Consider the following 16,802-nt stretch of genomic DNA (forward strand, 5'->3'; position numbering starts at 1 on the left):
GAGAGAGGTGATATTACCTGGCACTGACCCTATCATTAGTTGCCGTGGGCAATATCTCCATCTCCTGAGGCCCGGGTCTCCAGTGCAACCTGACAGAGCCAACCAAACCAAACTCCACCCTGTGGCGGGTCACATCTTTGATCTCAACACACACAGCCGTCTTTACGCCTTTATGATTAAGAAGAACAACCTTTAACGTCCACCCGTTATGTCTTGCATAATGCATACATCAAAATTACATATGCAGTTACTTTCTGACTATTATAAATCTTTCTCTGACCCTAAATTACATGCATAAGTCACTGTTTGACACACCAACTGACAGTCCAGGAAAAAAGATAGCAGCTAGCAGCCTGACATACGTATGTCACTGAGGTTCTCCCCCCTCCCTCTTTTAACATGGCCAAAATCCAGGTCAGGTATTTGGGGACAGAGAAATAAGCGAAAGGTCATGGCACCCCTTCCAATACACACACCCACACACACACACGCGCCCCTCCGGGCCCTCTTAAACGGACGGTTTAATAGAGCCAAATGCGTGAGCCCACGGAGGGCAGCTTCCCCTTTCCCTGAGGCCAGAATCAAGCTGTCCCCTCATTCATCACTCTGGGCTGGGACACACACACACTGTCATATCAGCCAGTGAGGACAGAGGGAGGAATGGAGAGAGGGAGAGGGGTGAGCTGAGGGGGCCAGGGGGGTGAGGGGTGAGGGGTGAGGGGTGAGGGGGGAAAGAGGAAGGGCAATGGTACAGGGTGAGGAGGTAAGGGCCAAAGTGTAGGGAGAGGTGAAGGGGGTGAACCGGGGAGAGGAATGAGAGAGAAGAGAATGAGAGGGTACAACAAGAGCAAAGAGAGATGAAAGGATGGAGGGGCTATGGGTAGGTGATGAATGGAAAGAGAGAAGAGACAGATGAGAAGAAGAGGTGGAGAGTGGTAAGCGTTGAGGGTAAGGGTTTACAGGACTGTGATGGGGGTGAAAAGGGGGAAAGGGGTGAGGAGTACTGACCAGGCCAGAGATAGCCTAATGATATGTGACAGAGAGGCAGAGAGCTGGTGACTGACAGACAGACAGACAGACAGACAGACAGACAGACAGACAGACAGACAGACAGACAGACAGACAGACAGACAGACAGACAGACAGACAGACAGGGGAGTAATTGGGGGGCTGCACCCCCTCCCACCTCTGGAGCGGAGGAATTTAAACAACCACACACACACAGGTCCAGTCCCACTTGCTCAATTTCATGGTGGCATGGACAGGACAAGGAATAATATTTACTATATACAAATGTAGCGTACAACTCACACGCACACGCACACACACCACACACACCTACACACTGCATTCTGTGGCACTCATTGCCCTGAGCTGGTTGCCCCGTGCCTCTAGGTAGTCATAAACCCAGCATGTCGAGGGGACAGCGACACGGGGGCTAGCACTGCACTGCGACGGCTAAATTAGCATGACGACCTCCCTAGGAGTGACATATGTTTTACTGTCTGCCTCTGTTCACCCTTTACAAATCCCTTTCAAATCTGGCTCACAAATTCCACTTGGAGGTTTAGGGAGGAGGGGTGTGAGTGTGTGTATGTGAGAGTGTGTCTATAAAATGAGTTTTGCACGCGTGTGTGTGTGTGCATGTGTGCGTGCATGCGTCTGTGTGTGTGTGTGTGTGTGTAAATTGTGTGTACGTGCACATGCATATTCCTGTATTTGTGTATGTGCATCCGTGTGTGTACTCAAATCAAATCAACGTTTATTGGTCGCATCCACAGATTTGCAGATGTTATCACAGGTGCAGCGAAATGCTTGTGTTTCTAGCTCCAATGCTTGTGTGTGTATGTGTGTGTGTGTATGCGCTTGTGCATGTGTCTGTGTGTTGTGTGTAAGTGCGTGTGCGTGCGTCCATGTGTGTTGTGTGTTTGTGTGTGTGTGAGGGGGGCTCAGACCACACCTTTCATTATGAGCGAGGATGATTAGCACAAGGGAGTTAATCATCATCTCAGAAGGCCCAGGGAGCGAGGGACCTGTGGAGAGGACAGCATGTCTCTCATGAGCCTCTAGGGCTGAAACAGACACAATAATCCAACCCCCTGCCTAACCGTCTGAGATACCAGTGCACCTTTCAATGTTTGCGTGTGTGTGTGTGTGTGTGTTTGTGTGTGTTGACAAAAGTCCAAAAACCTTAGATCAACTTTTACACAACATTTGTTGAACTGAGTGTGAAGTGCCTGTGTTCTGCGTATCTAGATGGTTTGGGGCTGGGTTCAGGGTGGTGGTTTACATTAAGGATTTTGGGCAGGGTCTGGATCCGTATATGTTTAGGACTTTAAAATGAACCAACACATGAGCTGAGTCTTGGGATTTTGGGCAGGGTTAAGGATTTTGGTACATTTAGGTTTTCTGAAAGGATCCAGACATTTGGGCTGGGTTTGGTGTCATGTTCTGAACTTAAAACATTAAAGTTGCTGCATCCCATAGAAATAGAAAGCATAGAATTCCACATCATTTCATTTGCCCATCTGGAAAACAATATACAAAGAAGTATGTAAAGCATCTTTACACCGATTCGGTGCCTTTTCAGAAGTGTAACTTGGTCAAAGAAAACATTTGATTTCAGCTCATTTTAACATTCTGTCATAAAGAGTACCCCAGCTATCACATAACGCTCTGAGAACAGTATGTTCTTAGAGCTTGGTAAGGGCGTAGTTGTCCTATGGTTATTTTACATATACCCTTCCAACAACTTTCTGGGAATGGTGCGGGATAGTTGCTTGGCTTTGGAACATTCTCAGCATATTTAAGAAACTTGACAGAAAAATAAAAAAGATTGGTTTTTCATTACTTTAACAGAACGTTCCCCCCCCCCACACCTTGCAAATAAAAACATTTTAGCCATGCCCCTCGCGACAGCAAAGACAAACAAATTATGTTTTTAAGTTAATTTCCTGCAATTCAGGACATTTTGCCATGGGATGCATAGAAAATGTTGCCGTTTTAAAGCAAGTTTGCTGCAATTCTACACATTTTGCCATTGGGTGGAGGCAAATGTTTGCAGTTTTTAATATGATAACTGATGATCAATGGGCCCCACCCGGTCGGTAATTTGACCATGCTTACTAAAAGTTTAGATAGCTGGGCGCTTGACTAATTTACCAATCTAAAAAAGTTTAGCTGACATGGCCTAATTCAGTGACTGCTGATGCACAACCAAATTTCGAAATTGCACCTTGTGTAAGTTGAGACTCCGACTGAGTCCCCCCCCCCCCCGATTTTAAAATCATGTTCTCAAATTGTTCAGAGAACGTTAAGAAAACTTTACATAAAAACCACAAGAAAACGTTAGAACATTCTAAGAATGTTATTTAAAAACATATACATTCAGTTCTCAGCATCAACAAAACTCTCTCTATCCTCCATCTTGTTAAGTGTGCTCAGGTGTGTTGGCCGCACCCACTAATTGGCCACACCTGATCTTAATGAGTGCTTATTTTCTTTGATATACACTACCATTCAAAAGTTTGGGGTCACTTAGAAATGTCCTTGTTTTCCATGAAAACATACATGAAATGAGTTTGAATTGGAAAAATAGTAAAATGAATAGGAAATGTAGTCATTGACAAGGTTAGAAATATTGATTTTTAATTGAAATAATAATTGTGTCCTTCAAACTTTGCTTTCGTCAAAGAATCCTCCATTTGCAGCAATTACAGCCTTGCAGACCTTTGGCATTCTAGTTGTCAGTTTGTTGAGGTAATCTGAAGAGATTTCATCCCATGCTTCCTGAAGCACCTCCCACAAGTTGGATTGGTTTGATGGGCACTTCTTGCGTACCATACGGTCAACAGCTCAATAGGGTTGAGATCCGGTGACTGTGCTGGCCACTCCATTATAGACAGAATACCAGCTGACTGTTTCTTCCCTAAAGAGTTATTGCATAGTTTGGAGCTGTGCTTTGGGTCGTTGTCCTGTTGTAGGAGGAAATTGGCTCCAATCAAGCGCCATCCACAGGGTATGGCATGGCATTGCAAAATGGAGTGATAGCCTTCCTTCTTCAAGATCCCTTTTACCCTGTTCAAATCTCCCACTTTACCACCACCAAAGCACCCCCAGACCATCACAATGCCTCCACCATGCTTGACAGATGGCAACAAGCACTCCTCCAGCATCTTTTCATTTGGTCTGCGTCTCACAAATGTTCTTCTTTGTGATCTGAACACCTCAAACTTCGATTCGTCTGTCCATAACACTTTTTTCCAATCTTCCTCTGTCCAGTGTTTGTGTTCTTTTGCCCATCTTAATCTTTTATTTTTATTGGCCAGTCTGAGATATGGCTTTTTCTTTGCAACTCTGCCTAGAAGGTCAGCATCAGTACGAGATCTTCAGTTTCTTGGCAATTTCTTGCATGGAATAGCCTTCATTTCTCAGAACAAGAATAGACTGACAAGTTTCAGAAGAAAGTTATTTGTTTCTGGCCATTTTGAGCCTGTAATCGAACCCACAATTGCTGATGCTCCAGATACTCAACTAGTCTCAAGAAGGCCAGTTGTATTGCTTCTTTAATCAGCACAACAGTTTTCAGCTGTGCTAACATAATTGCAAAAGGGTTTTCTAATGATCAATTAGCCTTTTAAAATGATAAACTTGGATTAACAAACACAATGTGCCATTGGAACACAGGACTGATGGTTGCTGATAATGGGCCTCTGTACGCCTATGTAGATATTCCATAAAAAATCAGCAGTTTCCAGCTACAATAGCCATTTACAACATTAACAATGTCTACACTGTATTTCTGATCAATTTGATGTTATTTTAATGGACCAAAAAAATGCTTTTCTAAGTGACCCCAAACTTTTGAACGGTAGTGTAGGTTCTGTTTAAACAGACTAAAATGAACAGCTTTGTATATGTAAAAAAACATGGTATGCTAGCTCCATCCTGTTGTGATGTGGAGTAATTCCATGGTTAGAAAACAGAAGGTTCTAGGTTAAAATCTCACTGATGCCGTGTCACAATAAAAAATGAATGTGTTTGCATGATTAATGCATAAGGAAATTAATTTCCATGTGTCCTAGCTGTGCTTGGAGTTCAAAAAGTTGACCCAAAAATAAGCTACAAGTGTTATAGAAACATTCTGTGAAAGTTTTAAGGAAGTTATTAAGAAGCCTCCGAATAGCCAAACATTTCCGTTCTCAGAATGTTGATAAAACCTCCCAGGAAAACTTTGAAGGAACAAGAGTAAAATGTTCTCAGAACCTCCCTGCAACCTAAAAATAAACAATCCCAGAACAGGCTAAATGTTCACTTCTGTTCTTAGAACATTAAAAAAAACATTCAGTTTTACCGGTTAGGAAACATATGGCTTCTTATGAAACCAAAAACATACGTTCCCACAACTTCCAAGGAACCAAATGTGCTAGCTGGGACATGTTCAACTTCATAAGAAACACGTTTTCCTATCTCAAGAGGTTAAATAAAAAAATTACTATAGCAAGTACCTATTAAGTGCCAAATAAAGTAACAGGGTTGACTAACAGGGTTGACAATTTCATCTTAAATCAGCCATAAATCCCCTCATGACAAAGGGGAACGGAAGGTTGTTGTGTGCAACAGGGAGTGGCAATTGAATGTAAGCTTCACAAAATGTTTTTATTGCTAAAACATTTCTAGCCTGTCTATCTATGGATATCAGGGATGACATGTTATGCTCGCCCTGCTCAGTTTTCCACCACAAAACAACAGAAAAACTGCCAAAAAGAGTCAAACCAGCTCACCTGCTTTTACACTATGATTTGACTATTAGATGTTCAATGTTTATTTTGAAAGCAATAGTTTCACCATATTAAAATGAGAGTTCAGTACACGTAACACGTATGTCTGTCCCTCATTCTACATTTAATATAGAATGAGGGACAGACATACATTAATCACTAATCACATTAAATAAATAACAATCTTCAGAAATAACTTTTGAATTTGTCAAAGCAACAAAATAACTAGGGATTTACAATGATGGTGAAACTTAAGTGGGTTGAAATCTTCCTAGAAGAGACACAGGGTTGACGGAGAGACATGTCAGTCAAAATGCTGAATTTTGGCACTTTAGCAAGCCTTTATTCATACAAATAATATGATTTATTGAATTATACATGGGATCTGTATTAAAGGGCACTTAAAGTTCAATATTAGAGAACAATTTCAACTTAAAATATTAAAGGGACTCAAAAGGCACTCATTTCGTGGAGCGACCCCTTTACCATCACTCTCAAGATAGATAACCAATCTACCCATCGCGATTCTACGCTGCCGAAGAGAGAGTCCTCTCTGTTTTGGTAAATCAAACAGTCACGTTTAAATCCCTCTCTATAATTCTATGTTCTCAGACAGGGAGTATTAGGCCAATTTACTTAAGCACTGAGAATTAGCCACAGACACAGGGCAGAGTAGCCATCCACTGACCACTAGACACAATGGCCAAAAACCCTTAATTTAAGCCGGTCAAATTAGTCTGAAAGAGGGCTCTCGCTGTCTGAACTGAGCACACACACACGCTTACACAAACACGCACACGACACACAGACACACAGACACACAGACAGACATACATATCGTAGTATTCAAGTCAGTGAGGAAGAGAGAGAGATAGAAAGAGAGAGAGAAAGGAGTGAGGTTGAAAGAGAGAGAGAGAGAGAGAGAGAGAGAGAGAGAGAGAGAGAGAGAGAGAGAGAGAGAGAGAGAGAGAGAGAGAGAAAGGAGTGAGGTTGAAAGAGAGAGAGAGAGAGAGAGAGAGAGAGAGAGAGAGAGAGAGAGAGAGAGAGAGAGAGAGAGAGAGAGAGAGAGAGAGAGAGAGAGAGAGACAGGGAGATTTGAAGGATGTGTGTGATAGAATCTCTGTTTGGGCCAGCAGTAGGTCTGGAGGGGGGCTAATTAGAGGTCTGATGAGGTTCCCCATGGAGCATGCAGGGTCACACACAGTCGGGCACACACACAGTCGGACACTCACACACTCGGACAAACGCACACACACACACACCCCTCCAGGCCTTGGCTGCTGTCCTGCTGGGTCCTGTAGACACAACCCCACTAGGAGGACCGCAGTGCACAATGGGGCCCATAATGGCGGGGGGCCTGGGGAGGCCTCTGTGTGCTCAGTGGTCTCCGTTAGCATGAGAAAGAGCCGTAATGGAGGACACCACACCCTGGCCCTCAGCCACATACTGCCCAGCCCCCATTAAGATAAGAGTGAGGAGAAGACTCACAAAACACAAATTAACGCACACACAAATAAATTAACAGATATAAACACGCACACACTCGCAAGTCAATCTGATGGCTGTTTAGTGTTTACCAATGTGTAACCTCTGTATATTAAGTCATTACTCTTCACCAGTGTCTCCAGGTGTGCAGATACCCCATACTTCGTTTTAAATGGTACGTTACTAGTGAGAAAGCCTTCATGAACCCAGGCTGAACCTTTTGAGTGCGTTTATTTTTATGTGACTGTGTTTGAGCGTCCCTAGGATAGGATTCACTTTCTGTTTCTCCAGAGAAGAGAGGAGAGTGCACTTCTTCGGGCCACGGACTATCTACACTCAGAGGCAGATACACACTTGCCCCCCCAGTACACACACTCTCGAGGAGCTCTGTCCAGCTCAAAGCTTAGCCTGGACTTCCGTGCATTAACCCCTCTCTCTTCAGTCACTATGTTGTTTAGACAGCTCCCTCTCTCCTTCTCTCTTTCTCTCCCCCTCCCTGACCCTCATCCAACAAGTTGTGTGGTGTGTGGGTCTATGTGTGTGTCTGTATGTGTTTCCGTACAGTATATGTGTCTGTGTGTGTGGGGGCTTCTTTCCACTTCCGAGGCGATAGGAGTCAAAAAGAGGTGGAAGTTCAGTTTGGGATAGATGATTCCATTTAGCTTCAGACAGGTGTGACCTCTCCAACTATCCCCCTTGTCCTCCTGGACTGGTCAAACAGCCGTCACTAATCATGGCCATGAGAGAGGGTGACACTTCCACTTGATGGAATGGGGCTGGTGAATATGGCAGTGCACCACACACATAAACATATGCAATTTTGTTAGTACATACATACACACACACACACACACACACACACACACTCTCTCTCACACACACACACACACACACACACAAACAAACACTAACGAGAATCCAGTGGACACACACACACAGTGGTAAGTGCATCAGGAGTCGTCAGGGCCTTGTTTGTTATAAGGGAGGGGGATAACAAGGGGAAGTAGAAAATGGAGTGGCTTCTGTCTCACTTTTCACTCCAGGCAAACACATATTAGTCAGAGTGACAAAGACGATCAGATAACCATCAACTGAGCTGCCAAGGATCTCACCTCTAGAGAGGCCCCCTGAACACACACACACACACACACACACACGCGCGCACACATACACACAAGTCCATCCTTACCAGTTACATTCATGAGCCTCTAACAATGGGGTGCTAAACTCTTGAAAAAACACACACAATACCAGTCTCTATAGGATTCACCCTTCAAACCGATGCACAGTGGCTGAGATGGACACCTACACACCTTAGGACACAGGTAATGGGAACACTCCTTCTAGGTATATAGGGTTGCAAACTAGTGGTACTTTACCAAAGGTACCAGCATGTTCAATAATTTTGGTAATTAACAGGTCATTTTTGTCAATATATGGAAACTTTGGTAATTTATACTTTTAATTGTATTCATATAAAATATATAACAAATCTTAATCTGTGTCCATATTGTAAATTCGTTTCTAGTGGATAGACTTTATTAACCATGTTGTGTTTCAAGAGAAAATAGCCTAATTAATGAAAAAAGTATTTAATCAACAATGACATAACTTGCAATTAACTCTGCAACTCTTCCATCTATTTACTTTTTTCATAACTGCCAACAGTTCGGCCCCAAAGGACTTACAACAAAGATATAATGTTATTGACATAGTAAAATAAACCCTCATATTAAACACCAACGGTATTCACTAAGTTGATGAGTTATATTTTGGATAATGGTTTACAGATTTGTCATTCTATTTTTCATATTTAAAACATCTTATTTTATTATTTTATATATTTCACATGTTATTAAAAGTTCCTAAAATCCTTGAAAGTTTCAAAAATTCCAGTAGTTTACTGGTAAATTTCAAAAGTTACGAGTAACATTCCCTCCCTTTGCAACCCTATAGGTATAGAATTAGTTACTAATTTGAAACAGAATTTGGCCAGTTCCATTTCATTTCAATTCAACCATGTACCTTATCTGCAGTTACCATGTACAGCTGAGTAATTACATTACCTTTGAAATAAACCTTTCGCAACACAGATTCCGAGCACACGGCAATGCATTCTGATGCACACACACTCACTCTGTCTCTCTATCTCTCTCGCTCTCTTTCAGTCTCCACACACACACCCACGAACACACATAGAGTCACTTCAAAGTAGCCCCCTCAGCCCCAGGCCTAAAGCCCCCGTATTCATTCCCAGATGGGAAGAAGGAAAGAAAGAAAAGAGGTAGGAAAGGAAGGGTGAAATACCTGCGGGGGTCAACCCAGGTGAACTATAATGGAGGCTTTCCCTTTCATACCACTGCGGGTCAAACACACACAAATGCATGCATGCACACACACACACACACACATAGACACACACACTCAACCACATCATCCATACATAAACATATGTGGAAGAAGATGTTTGAAGAGAGAGCAGTGCAGTCTCCTGGGCTTCTCTGTCTTCACCTCCCACTCACACTGCCCCTCCAGGAAGGGGGGTACACAGGTGATTCCTCCCCCAGTTTCAGAGGCCTTCTCTGGTGTGCTGACAGCTCCATGGCCCCTGGAGTATCCTCTGTCCTTTCCTATCCTGGGTCACCCGCAACCTAACCCTTGGGATAACCATAATGTGTGTGTGTGTGTGTGTGTGAAAGTGTGTGTCTCATTGGGTCATGTGAAGGGGTACTGTGACGGGCTGTGTATTTGTGTGTGTATGATGTGGTCAATGACAGGAGGGGGTGAGGGGTCACACGCACACACACAAACAAACACCACATTGTACCCCCCTCTCTGGAGTGACAACAAAGGAAAGGAGAGGAGAAGAGAAACCTTTTACCTGAACCACTGCTCCTTAAAGCTAGGGGCTCAACACCACCTTCTGTTAGTGCCTTCCTTTATCCTGACTCCCTCCCTCCCGCCCTCCCTTCCGCCCTCCCTCCCTTCATCCTCCCACCCTCCCTCCCTCCCTCCACATCCCTGATCACTCCTTTGTCGGGGTGGACAAAAGGAAGGAGAGAGGGAGAGGCAAACGAGGCAACTCACCTGATAAGAGAATGAATGATTCCGTTCACTGTGGCATGTGGAAGAGAAAAGAGGAGGAGGGGCGGGAGGAAGACTTTATATTGAGGGCTATAGGTTATGCTCAATTATCTTAAAGACATGCTCCGGAACTTTGGCGACCAGTAAGTCTTTTTTTAAACCTACAGCTTTGGGCTGGATGTGTCAATGTGTAGTTCATACATGCATAATCAATGAGCAGAATTACTGTTTTACCTCAATTAGCCATGAAATCCCTAATTTGAAAGCGACTGTTTACTAGAAGCTGTTTAGCGCCATTTTCCCTACATTTTCCCTCACGTGGGCCAGCCCACTAGCAATTCAAATGGTTTGGCCCCTCGCCATTTGAGTGACAGCTAGCAAGATGCACACACAGCAGAGCGAGAGAGAGAGAGAGCAATGACATGGTGCACATATCTGCACTTATCGACATAGTATGCCATTTTCGTGAGCGCTACTTACAGAACTACTGGCTAAAAAGTATACAAAAGTACCGGAGAATCTCTTTAAATGTCTTATTGTTTGTTTGCTGTGGCTTGTGGCTAGTAGTGAGTGGTCAAGCTATAGGGCCTCAGGTGGCTGGAAGCTGTGTCAGGCTTCAAGAACTCTTGGGACTTTGATCCAATGAAAAGTAGAGACTAAAGTTTCGAGAATTAACGATCATTTAATCATTTATTCTCATTCATTTATCAACGTCCTCTGTAAATAAATCGATAAAAACTCCAAAGTAAAAAAAAAAACGATTAGTTAAAACATGCAGGCAAAGATTGTTATCATGGACAGCTATTTGACTCCAACCACAAGACAAACTCTTTAATCTTTCTGCTTTACTGAAGAGTACCCTTATTTGCATGAAACTGTGGATAGAAATAAATCAGATGAAAACGGCTTCCTCTCAATCAGTTTTCTGAGTGTCCGTGCTTTCCTTACCAAATGGCTGTCCTCGAATATCAAACCGAACTGGCATAAAGCAATGTAGAGAATAAAATGAACGTTTTATGAAAGTGAGAAATTGCCATATTAAACAACTATTATTTGAGGGATATTTTATATTGTTGTCAAATCTGAACATTTACATAAAACTAACAGAACTCTGCACAGTAGAGGACACTCTAAAATTACATGCAATTCTCTTCGCTAATCAGTATATTCAAGTACTGGTGTGTGTGTGTGTGTGTGTGTGTGTGTGTGTGTGTGTGTGTGTGTGTGTGTGTGTGCTCCCTGTTGTTCCACCACAGGGATTGTTGACACAGGGCATAGTAACAAACATAGGCAACACCACACAAACCACAATCCACGCTTTGGGTTTGTTTACATTAGCCCCAGCCACCAATAGCTAACATTACCATAAATGGCCAAAGAACAATGGCAGTGAATGGGGCACAGTTAGCATGCTCTAAATTGCATTACCTTAAATCACCTCAAAGTAACTTCAAACCAAGCCATTTACACATTCCACACAATCACTGGCAGTGGTGTTGATATTCAAAATCCATATTCCCCCCCCCCCCCCCCCCCCCCCCCCCCCATTTCTCAGTATAGACACGTAGACATTTGGCAGAAATGGATAGAAAAAAAGCAAAAGCAAATACATTACTTTAATCTTTCATTAAACTCATTACAAACTTTCAAATGGGATGAATGCCAATTTAGAGCATGCTAACAGTGGCCCATTCACTCCCATTGTTATCTAGTCATTAATGCTAATGTTAGCAGTTGGTGGCAGTCCAAACAAACACATCCAAAGTGTGGACTACAGATATTTCCTGGCCCATAGACTATTCAAGGTAAGGCATCATTTAACTAATGTTATCTCTTTGGAAATTTTGCGTTTATCCCTCATGAAATCCCCTTCTATTTCCACATCTGTATGGTTGCTTTCTAAGTCAAGCAACAGTGAACTCCTCGAAACTCTCCTCTGGCCTTGCCTTCACCTCGGCACGAGAAAACTAACATTGCGACATAAGGGAGGCACATAAGAACCAGGGGACAGAAAGAAAGAGAAAAAAAGAAAGAGGGACAGAGAGCGAGGGAGAGAAAGGAAAAGCCAGAGAGACAGGTCCCTTCCCTCTCGTGTTTTATGAGCTCACCTCTCTGCGCTGTTTACACGTAAAAGCCCTTTAATAAGAGGCTACAGGGGAACAGAGGACAAGCTGGAACCTTTCATCTCAACCTGCCCTGTCACACACTGGAGAGTGGGGCGTTATTTATGGGCGCACCAGCGACGCTGAGTACACAGGGGCACTTACAGTAAGGCAGACACAGGGCTCCAGGACACCAGTCAGAGTTTAGAGTTGGAGAACAAGAGTTCCGCCAATCCCCACGCTCTAGATGAAGTCATGAATGAAGTGAAGCTCGTAAATTACGTGATTCTGAAAGTTTTGTGCACTTGAATTCAAAGCTAAATATAATTGGATGAACTGAGTGAAAGCTCTGTCACCAAGGTGAACTTCCTTGTCTAACATACTAAGACAGTCATGTCATAGTTGACCCCATGTCTCTGATTGGTCCACTGAAATAAACATCTCACCTCTAATTGGGCCACAACAGTTGACATCATCTCTGATTGGCTAGGAGCAATAGGCCCATATCCTTCTTATTCTATCACTTATTGGACCCAATCTACTCAGAATTGAAAATTCATTCAACCATACAAAGTAACCGCCTGTGCAAATAATGTTTTTTGGGGGGGATTATGATGGCATAAGACGGTTATGTTATAGATAGCACCTTTCATGTGGTTATAGTTACGTCTTAGATGTTCTATAATACGTTCCGGCTCATTGCTGAAGTACAGTCAGTTCCAAGGTTAATATAGCCTCCTGGGCTCTGCCTTGGGCGAACTTTCCCTTTTGTGGAGTGGTGAACTCTGACTCATTCACCTCACTGTGTTTCAGAAGGCCAGACACACCTGCTCCCACCCGTCGCCTCCAGTCCTCCCAAGGCCAAACCTCCACTAAATCTGCCCCGACTGCACACGTCTTGGACATGCACACGCACAAACACACATTATAAAAAGTTTTATGTCTGTTAGCTAGATGTGTGGGCCTTTAGGTGCAAATCCCCCCTCTACAAACACAAAATGGCCGATAGTACATTCTCAGATGTGTTTGTCTCAAATTGGCAATGGACTGGTATACTGTAAAAAACGTACAATAAGCAGTCAGTTTCCGATATGTGTCTTTGATAATAAGCTATCCTTCAAACCAATAACCTTTCAAGGAAGAAGTTCTTATAGGGGACTTTCTCCATTTAGAGGCGCTAATAACAGAACACCCACAAAACGACACCCAGATTTAACACCCAGTGAAGCCCACCATCAGGGTACAAAAGAGTCCTTACCTCACACCTCTCCTCCTTCTCCTCCGCCTTTTACCCCTCACTCTTATTCTTCACCTCCACCTCCTCCCTAAAATAAACAACAGGCCCCGGTGGAACAACTGTGGTTGAGGCCGGAGAGATTGTCAGGGTCAGAGGCCTAGCGACGTGGCTTGGCTGGCATTCCAAACATCGTAGAGACATTGTGGGGATGTGACAGCAGCATCCCCTGTCTAAACACACAGTGACCCCACCAGTGCTCTCCCTGCTGGCCCCACTGTCACACCTGGGACCCTCCGAGGTCCCAGGTCCTTATAGAGGCAGGAGAATGAGGGGACTTTCCACACACACACACAGAGACAGAGACGGACACACACCCCTTAAAATAACCACAGTGCCATCCCTGCTCCAGTGTGGCTGTGTTATGACAGGGCGTGTGTCTGAGAGACGGGCACACAGAGACAGACAGACACACAGGGAGGTAACACACACACACACACAATTAAGTGATAATGCCCGAGAAGCCGGTGCTTGGAGGATATATTGGCACGGGTGTTGCCGGTGTTTGGAGGATATATTGGCAAACCGTGCCAATATATACTCCAAACACCGGCTTCGAGGGCATTATCACTTTTATACAACGGGTTACCAACATATTCAAATAATGATTGACATATTTTCATTAAAAACTTTATTTTTATTAATTTATTCATACTATTTCATCCTTCCACAAGACAGTCCCGACACAAATCTAGGGTTGCTAGAGACGCGACCCAGTCGTTCAGTCTTTTTGTTCCGTATCTATGGACGCGGCCCAATCATTCGTTCTAAATGTTCCATTGCCATACTGGCTGGCAATGTTCTTATCAATGCTTGCTAGCTAGCCAACTACGGCAGGCAGAATAACAGCAAAGTAGCTGCATTTGCATTTGTTTAAGCTGTTTTCTAGTGACATTTATTTGGATACATTCATAACAATGAGCTAATGAGGCGCGATTTCACCTGGCATAGAAAATGTGCTCACTCGTCAGGACACTGTTGTTCAGAGGAACTAGCCAACAACACAGCTAACACAATCACTTCAAACTGAAGCAGGAAAGACTGCAAATTAGCTGCATTTCGTTTTTACCTTTTTTCAATTGACATTTTTTTGTATATATCCATAAAAATTGATGATTTCAACTGGCTGAGAAACGCTGCCTGCCTGTCTGTCTCGTCCCGACTCCTGACACGTTAATTACTATGGGACAGCAGGAGATCGAATTTGAATATTGAAACAATGTTGCAAATGTCAGAGAGACAGACAGCAAGGTTTATACAAATCTCCGCTGTTGAAAATGAAATGTTAGTCTAAAAGAAATGTGAGAATGTCTAGAAGCTTTTTATAGTGGAGATCAAGTTTATAAATTGCCTGGCTGGGCTGATGAGACAGTGGATTGCGCAGTCAGATGGAACAGAGTAAATAAGCATTTTAACGTCATAGATTTAGCCCGTGACAATTTGTGGAATAGACACCGGCTGGAATGCGGTTTTAACCAATCAGCATTCAGGATTAGACCCACACATTGTATAATACAGGTTAATGCAAACTTACACACTAGCTCACAAAAATAGAAAAACCCACTCATACAAAGGGAACACCTACACAATGCACCAACACTTAACACACGCACACTCGTACACGGCTTCCTCTGCTCCTAATCCCCCCCCATAGGCTGGCCTTGTGGCCTGAATAAGCACAGCGAGGGCAAACGTTAAGCAAACGCCACAGGAATGTTAGAATGACACTACAGTAGCACTGTGGGTAACCTGAGCCTACAGGCATTGTCTTGTAATGGTGACAGGAGACTAACAGCTGCTTGAGGAAGGATGAGACGGAGAGAGAGAGGAAAAAAGAGCGAGGGAGAGACAGAGGAGTGAAACAGGAGATCATGGTCGGGGTCAATTCCATTCCAGTTCCAACTAATTTAGGAAATGAATTGTAACTCAACACATGTTTATGGAAATTCTTCAAGGAAAACTGTGGGTAACTGTCAGTTCTTAACTTGACTAAGTGGAATTGTAAGGGAATCAAGCACCCTCAACACAGAGAGAGAGAGGGAAAGAAAGTGAAAGAGTAGAAGATGAAATGGAAGGCTAGGAAAGATAAGTGGGAAATAGAGAGAGAGATAGAGAGATGGAGTTCTTACCAGGAGCTGGATCATGGTGTGAATATTTCATGGTGGGGCTTTCTCTTGTTTCTCTCTGGCTAGTTCACTAATATTCTTGATATTTTCTCCTACCCCTTTTGATCCCTTTCTACAATTCTCTAATAATTGACAATGACATGGCACTCTGGCAAATAAAACACAGACACAGACGCAAACACACAGACACAAATACACATATCGAAACTTTCGCTTCCACTCTCTCCCCATTCTAACTCAATCATCAACCCCCCTTCCCACCCTTCTCCACCACCAAACCCCCCACACACCACCCTCTCCAAATGCTAAATGACATCATTGTGATGACACTCTGTATATCTCATGTGAAATCAAGAGTGGGGATCCCCCTTGCCCCATCAAATCACTCCTCACTCAATGGGTCAGTGAAGTCTGAGGCATGCCACTTTGAAGTCCGCTCCGCACACGCACACGCACACACATACACACACACACACACACACAGATACTGTGAATGGCAGTTTACTCTCAGTGAGTGTGTGTGAGTGAATCTCCAGTTCCTCATGTTACACTTGCACCTTTCATCTCTGACCCCTCATATTAGAGAGAGAGAGAGAGAGAGATAGAGGGAGGGAGAGAGAGAGAGAGAGAGATGAATAGAAAGAGAGGACGATGACAAAAGAGAAGGAGTAATTGTATGTGTTCCCTCCCATGTAACCTTAGAGCTCCACCTCACCTGCCAACATCTCACACCACCTCACCTCACCATGAAAAATTCACACCTATCGCTTTCAGTTAATGACCACCAAATCGCCTTCTCATCAATATTGGAAAGGAGAGAGAGAAAGAGAGAGAGAGAGAAAGAGAGAGAGAGTGTACTCATACTTTAGCCAGTGCTTGAATCTACTGATTAGTGAATAGCATTGCTGGCAGCAGATTAATCAAAGAATCA

This window comes from Coregonus lavaretus (genome assembly GCF_964263955.1).
Source record: "Coregonus lavaretus genome assembly, chromosome: 3".
Taxonomy (NCBI): domain Eukaryota; kingdom Metazoa; phylum Chordata; class Actinopteri; order Salmoniformes; family Salmonidae; genus Coregonus; species Coregonus lavaretus.